At 59.0% G+C, this 7,500-nt stretch overlaps 2 non-coding genes across 2 annotated transcripts in view; both read left to right on the plus strand.

Annotated features, from left to right (window-relative positions):
* Positions 1 to 4,635: 4,635 nt before the first annotated feature.
* LOC145656674 (18S ribosomal RNA) lies at positions 4,636 to 6,474 on the plus strand. Its single transcript, XR_014122273.1, has one exon. It is a non-coding gene; the product is annotated as an 18S ribosomal RNA (ribosomal RNA).
* An 882-nt stretch (positions 6,475 to 7,356) lies between these two features.
* Positions 7,357 to 7,500, plus strand: part of LOC145656665 (5.8S ribosomal RNA) — a 153-nt gene continuing 9 nt past the window's right edge. Inside the window, exon 1 of the ribosomal RNA XR_014122264.1 lies at positions 7,357 to 7,500. This exon is cut by the window's right edge and continues 9 nt beyond it. This is a non-coding gene — a ribosomal RNA (5.8S ribosomal RNA).

Below are 7,500 nucleotides of genomic sequence, written 5' to 3' on the forward strand. Positions count from 1 at the left end.
TGTGTTTGACCTCTTGGCTCTGGAAGTCTATTTCTAGGCTTATATAAAGGGTCAAACTTCTTGAAGTGTGCCCAGGCCCAGAGCTACTTTGCTGTGTATGACTGTGTGACCTCTTGGCCCTGGAATTCTGGTGGTAGTAGTAGTATGATTTAAAGGCACAAAGTGATTGAAGTGTGCCCAGGCCCAGAGCTACTTTGCTGGGCATGACTGTGTTTGACCTCTTGGGCCTGGAAGTCTGGTAGTAGTAGTATGATTTAAAGGCACAAAGTGATTGAAGTGTGCCCAGGCCCAGAGCTACTTTGCTGGGCATGAATGTGTTTGAACTCTTGGGCCTGGAAGTCTATTTCTAGGCTTATATAAAGGGACAAACTTCTTGAAGTGTGCCCAGGCCCAGAGCTACTTTGCTGTGTATGACTGTGTGACCTCTTGGCCCTGGAATTCTGGTGGTAGTAGTAGTAGTAGTAGTATGATTTAAAGGTACAAAGTGAATGAAGTGTGCCCAGGCCCAGAGCCAGGCCTGGGCAGCAGGGGGCGCTCCTGGCCATGCCCAGCGAGTTTCGTGCGAATCGGACCTGGTCCGGAAGAGATACGAAGGGAAAACTCATTACTCGTCGGGGTGGCACATCCAGGCTCTCGACCCTCCCAAAGCGTCCGACCAGGGTGCACCCTGCCGGGCATGGTTAGCCGCCAGCCCCCTTCCTGGAGGTCTGGTTGGCACGGGGTTTTGATTTTATCGGTTTCATATCTCTGGGCTCCTTGGGAGCAGAAAGTCGGTTGAGGGCCCTTTGGAAAGAGCCGGGGCTGCCGTTTAACGCTGTCCAAGCGGCAGGCGAAGCGCACCCACCGTTTTTACGCTATGATTTTTTAAAACCGCCGGGGCGGCAAACACAGGGCCGGTCGGGTTTGAAGACGAATATCTCTTCGGCCCTTGGGAGGAGAGAAGCAGCGCGGGTCACCTTTGAACGCGCTCGCTGCCAGGAACGTCTGGCGTAAAAGTTTCGTGGGAATCGGACGTTCCTAGGCTGAGAAGCGAGCGCCCGCCCTCGGGCGGTCGGGGGCCCCTTTCTCATTCCCCGTCTGGGCTAAAAATACGAGGTCGGACCCGATGGACTCGGGAGACTGGAGAGTACCAGGGAGACCCTGGAAGCAGGCGACCCGACCCACGCTTCGCTGTCTCCTCGGCCCTCGGGAGTAGAAGCGCGGGGACGGTGGCGTGGGCAGCAGGGGGCGCTCCTGGCCATGCCCAGCGAGTTTCGTGCGAATCGGACCTGGTCCGGAAGAGATACGAAGGGAAAACTCATTACTCGTCGGGGTGGCACATCCAGGCTCTCGACCCTCCCAAAGCGTCCGACCAGGGTGCACCCTGCCGGGCATGGTTAGCCGCCAGCCCCCTTCCTGGAGGTCTGGTTGGCACGGGGTTTTGATTTTTCGGTTTCATATCTCTGGGCTCCTTGGGAGCAGAAAGTCGGTTGAGGGCCCTTTGGAAAGAGCCGGGGCTGCCGTTTAACGCTGTCCAAGCGGCAGGCGAAGCGCACCCACCGTTTTTACGCTATGATTTTTAAAACCGCCGGGGCGGCAAACACAGGGCCGGTCGGGTTTGAAGACGAATATCTCTTCGGCCCTTGGGAGGAGAGAAGCAGCGCGGGTCACCTTTGAACGCGCTCGCTGCCAGGAACGTCTGGCGTAAAAGTTTCGTGGGAATCGGACGTTCCTAGGCTGAGAAGCGAGCGCCCGCCCTCGGGCGGTCGGGGGCCCCTTTCTCATTCCCCGTCTGGGCTAAAAATACGAGGTCGGACCCGATGGACTCGGGAGACTGGAGAGTACCAGGGAGACCCTGGAAGCAGGCGACCCGACCCACGCTTCGCTGTCTCCTCGGCCCTCGGGAGTAGAAGCGCGGGGACGGTGGCGTGGGCAGCAGGGGGCGCTCCTGGCCATGCCCAGCGAGTTTCGTGCGAATCGGACCTGGTCCGGAAGAGATACGAAGGGAAAACTCATTACTCGTCGGGGTGGCACATCCAGGCTCTCGACCCTCCCAAAGCGTCCGACCAGGGTGCACCCTGCCGGGCATGGTTTAGCCGCCAGCCCCCTTCCTGGAGGTCTGGTTGGCACGGGGTTTCGGTTTCATATCTCTGGGCTCCTTGGGAGCAGAAAGTCGGTTGAGGGCCCTTTGGAAAGAGCCGGGGCTGCCGTTTAACGCTGTCCAAGCGGCAGGGCGAAGCGCACCCACCGTTTTTTACGCTATGATTTTTTAAAACCGCCGGGGCGGCAAACACAGGGCCGGTCGGGTTTGAAGACGAATATCTCTTCGGCCCTTGGGAGGAGAGAAGCAGCGCGGGTCACCTTTGAACGCGCTCGCTGCCAGGAACGTCTGGCGTAAAAGTTTCGTGGGAATCGGACGTTCCTAGGCTGAGAAGCGAGCGCCCGCCCTCGGGCGGTCGGGGGCCCCTTTCTCATTCCCCGTCTGGGCTAAAAATACGAGGTCGGACCCGATGGACTCGGGAGACTGGAGAGTACCAGGGAGACCCTGGAAGCAGGCGACCCGACCCACGCTTCGCTGTCTCCTCGGCCCTCGGGAGTAGAAGCGCGGGGACGGTGGCGTGGGCAGCAGGGGGCGCTCCTGGCCATGCCCAGCGAGTTTCGTGCGAATCGGACCTGGTCCGGAAGAGATACGAAGGGAAAACTCATTACTCGTCGGGGTGGCACATCCAGGCTCTCGACCCTCCCAAAGTGTCCGACCAGGGTGCACCCTGCCGGGCTAAGAGAACAGCCAGGTGAACCCTGGAGGTTCCGAACTCCAGACCCCTGGACCCGACGGCTCAGTCCGCCTCAGGTGCACTACAGAGGTCCTCGGGCTGTTCCCTGAGTGCATTAAAACGGAAATCAGAATTACTCCCCCGGGTGGCACTTCCAGGCTCTCGACCCTCCCAAAGTGTCCGACCAGGGTGCACCCTGCTGGGCATGGTTAGCCGCCAGCCCCCTTCCTGGAGGTCTGGTTGGCACGGGGTTTTGCAAATAGGTCCCGTCGGGTATATGGGAGAGCAAAAGAGAATCAATGGGGTCCAAGCACTAAATTCATCCAGTGGCGTTCTCTGGAAGCCCAAGGGGAGTCCGAGGGGTGTTCGGCCGGCAAGGGGAGCTCTCCCTCGGACACATGATCAAACGCCTGTCCCCTACCGGAAAGTGGTGTGCTCTGGATGCCCCCCCCCCCCCCATCCCCCGAGGGGGGTGCTTATCCCGCGAGGGGAGCCCTCCTCGGGTTAAGTGAACCATCATGCCGATTCCCCTATGGAAGTGGGCACATCCAGGCACACAGTCTGCTTTGCTCTCCCCGACCCGAGTGCGTCTGTTGGGCTGAGTGTACGCCCAGGCAACTGGATCCAATGGCTCAGTCCGCCGCAGCGTGCTTCGACGATGGGTCGTACAGCCATGCCACCAGGGTGGGCGTGTTTGTAAATGTACCAGTGGATTCTCGTCGGCCTGCCACATCCATGGTATCGACCCACCAGGCCTGTCCGACCAGGGGTTGACCCTGGACGGGCACGGTCTGTGGTTTGGCCCTTGTCCTAGATGAAATCGGGCACGGGGTTTTCTGGCCAGGTACCATCGGGTTACTGGGAGAGCGGCTTCGGTCTCCAGGTGAGACCAATGGTGAAGCAGCACGAGGCAATGGAGAGCATGCAAAGCGATGGGGAAGCCATGCACGGCAATGGCCACGAAAAAAAAAAAAAATCACACGGAAGGAACGTGAAGAACAAGGAGGAGTGTAGTGACACTGCCCAAAGCTGCCCGGTGTTGCAGGGGTCTATTGGTGTGTTGCTTCCTTGTTTGGTAGAGTGGAGTACCAGACCCGCCAGGGGTAGGCAAACCATTCCCCCTACGGTAAGTGAGGAGCCAGCCATTGACGAGCGGGTGTCCACGTGTACGGGTGCGAGCGCTATCCCCCCACACGGGGTTAGGCCACGGCCTTAGGTGGACGTCTGCCGACCAGCCCGGCTGATCCAGAACTTCTGATGTGGAGAGCGGTTTTGACAGATCCTCCCTGGTTCTAGCGGGTCAAGCCTCTGATGGGGGGTGGGGGTTATTTGTAACCCATCCCAGAACTCTCTGGGGGAGACTCAGACGGCCAGTCTGTCTACTCAGTTGTCCTATACTGGTGTCTGTGGTTTGGGAGGAAGGGAGTGCCCTGCTTTGTTGGCCTCCTCTTCAAACCTACCTGGGCCCACGAATCACTCTTCTGGTTACATCACGAAACGTAGGTTGAGCGAGGCTAGGGGGGAGGGGAATTCGACGAGGTCTTTCCCTTGTCCCCCCACCAGCGGCCCACGAAAATCAAAACGGCGTGAAGAGAGGGAACGCCGAAAGCACCTGGAGTCGGCCGTCCGCACCTCCGGAGGAGGTGGACGGGGTACGGTGCGGGCATGACCGGATGGGACAGCTTTGCATCAAGGTGAGAGGTCGGCGTCCGAAGGCCAGAGGGCGGTGCGCGAGCACGTTTACACTGGCCGCGGAGCTGTCCTGGGTAGCCCTGTATGGCGTCTGGACCTGACGGCGCACGCACTTACAACCCGCTGCTTCCTAGCCCCCGGAAGGGGAGGCGGATGTCACTCGTGGTTCATCCCAGACCACGGTGCAAACTACCTGGTTGATCCTGCCAGTAACATATGCTTGTCTCAAAGATTAAGCCATGCAGGTCTAAGTGCACACGGCCGGTACAGTGAAACTGCGAATGGCTCATTAAATCAGTTATGGTTCCTTTGATCGCTCCACACGTTACTCGGATAACTGTGGTAATTCTAGAGCTAATACATGCAAACGAGCGCTGACCCTTCGGGGGATGCGTGCATTTATCAGACCCAAAACCCATCCGGGGGGCTCGGGCCCCCCGGCCGCTTTGGGGACTCTAGATAACCTCGGGCCGATCGCGCGCCCTCCGCGGCGGCGACGTCTCATTCGAATGTCTGCCCTATCAACTTTCGATGGTACCATAGTCGGCTACCATGGTGACCACGGGTAACGGGGAATCAGGGTTCGATTCCGGAGAGGGAGCCTGAGAAACGGCTACCACATCCAAGGAAGGCAGCAGGCGCGCAAATTACCCATTCCCGACACGGGGAGGTAGTGACGAAAAATAACGATACAGGTCTCTTTCGAGGCCCTGTAATCGGAATGAGCGTATCCTAAACCCATGGGTGAGGACCCATTGGAGGGCAAGTCTGGTGCCAGCAGCCGCGGTAATTCCAGCTCCAATAGCGTATATTAAAGTTGCTGCAGTTAAAAAGCTCGTAGTTGGATGTCGGGAGTGGGCTGGCGGTCCGCCGCGAGGCGTGCCACCGCCTGTCTCAGACCCTGTCTCCCGGTGCCCCCCGGATGCCCTTGGCTGGGTGTCCGGACGGGGCTCGGAGCGTTTACTTTGAAAAAATTAGAGTGTTCAAAGCGGGCCCGCTTCTCGCCTGAATACCTGAGCTAGGAATAATGGAATAGGACTCCGGTTCTATTTTGTGGGTTTCCTGAACCAGGGCCATGATTAAGAGGGACGGCCGGGGGCATTCGTATTGCGCCGCTAGAGGTGAAATTCTTGGACCGGCGCAAGACGGACGAAAGCGAAAGCATTTGCCAAGAATGTTTTCATTAATCAAGAACGAAAGTCGGAGGTTCGAAGACGATCAGATACCGTCGTAGTTCCGACCGTAAACTATGCCGACCCGCGATCCGGCGGCGTTATTCCCATGACCCGCCGGGCAGCGTGAGGGAAACCACGAGTCTGTGGGTTCCGGGGGGAGTATGGTTGCAAAGCTGAAACTTAAAGGAATTGACGGAAGGGCACCACCAGGAGTGGAGCCTGCGGCTTAATTTGACTCAACACGGGAAACCTCACCCGGCCCGGACACGGAAAGGATTGACAGATTGATAGCTCTTTCTCGATTCTGTGGGTGGTGGTGCATGGCCGTTCTTAGTTGGTGGAGCGATTTGTCTGGTTAATTCCGATAACGAACGAGACTCCGGCATGCTAAATAGTTACGCGGCCCTCCGCGGTCGGCGTCAAACTTCTTAGAGGGACAAGTGGCGTTCAGCCACGCGAGATGGAGCAATAACAGGTCTGTGATGCCCTTAGATGTCCGGGGCTGCACGCGCGCCACAATGGTTGGATCAGCGTGTGCCTACCCTACACCGAGAGGTGCGGGTAATCCGCTGAACCCCATTCGTGATGGGGACTGGGGATTGCAATTATTCCCCATGAACGAGGAATTCCCAGTAAGCGCGGGTCATAAGCTCGCGTTGATTAAGTCCCTGCCCTTTGTACACACCGCCCGTCGCTACTACCGATCGGATGGTTTAGTGAGGTCCTCGGATCGGCCCCGCCGGGGCTCCTCGCGGGCCTTGGCGGAGCGCCGAGAAGTCGATCAAACTTGACTATCTAGAGGAAGTAAAAGTCGTAACAAGGTTTTCGTAGGTGAACCTGCGAAAGGATCATTAACGGGTAACGCTGTCCGGCGTGCCTCCTCTCCCGACCCCCTCGACTTCGCCGTCCCCCCGCGTCGGGGCCCAGGGTCGAAAGGGTCTTCGGGGTTGCTGTTACACGTGGTCGCTTGCAGGTCAGGCTGGACAGAAGGCATAAAGGAGGAGCCTAGTCCCTCCCACCCCTTCCTCGTCCTCCGCCTCTTCCTCCGCGTCGTCCTTCAGCACCCCCCCCCCGCAGGCCCCGGTATTCTCTGGGTTCCAGCGCGAGAGACGCGTCGTTCAAAAAACTCGGCGTCCCCGCTCGTCGGGCGAAGGCCGGTTTCCCCTCACCTTGCCGGCAGGAGAAGCGCCTGCGAGTCGAGCGGGTCGTACGGGTCTGTCCCGCGCCCTCCCTCTCGCTCGCACGGCCGCTGCCTCCGTCCACCGCGAGGGGTTTTCCTATTTTGTTGTCCTTGTCATTCATCCCCGTCCCCTTGCTCGCTGACGAGCGGACTTTCCGGGGGGGGTTGCGAGCGCTGCTCCTCGTGGGGCAGGCCATGGCCCTTCCTGTGTTCGTCCGCCCACCGGCGTCCTGGGGCGTGGTGGTGGTGGGTGGCGCAGCCGGTTCCCCTGCTTCTCTCTCTCAGAAAGGAGTCTCAGGGGGACCCCCGGCAGGTACCTAGGGCTTGGCCCACGCTACGTGAGTTCCACCCCTTTCGAGGGGTCGGACGGGGCGGGCGCGGAGGGCCGCGGTTCAAAGACTGACTCGTCTGCCACGTGGGGCGTGTGGGCAAAGCGCAACCCCGCGCCCGTTTCAACACTCGCAGACGGGGGCGCCTGACCGGTTGGTGAAACCTTTTAAACCTGTCTTTGTAGTCGTGGTGAAAGACCTAAACTGAGCCTGAAATAAAAGAGTACAACTCTTAGCGGTGGATCACTTGGCTCGTGCGTCGATGAAGAACGCAGCCAGCTGCGAGAACTAATGTGAATTGCAGACACATTGATCATCGACATTTCGAACGCACATTGCGGCCCCGGGTCCATCCCGGGGCTACGCCTGTC

Source organism: Electrophorus electricus, unplaced genomic scaffold, assembly GCF_041902795.1.
Source record: "Electrophorus electricus isolate QZ-2024a unplaced genomic scaffold, ASM4190279v1 Scaffold86, whole genome shotgun sequence".
Classification (NCBI taxonomy): domain Eukaryota; kingdom Metazoa; phylum Chordata; class Actinopteri; order Gymnotiformes; family Gymnotidae; genus Electrophorus; species Electrophorus electricus.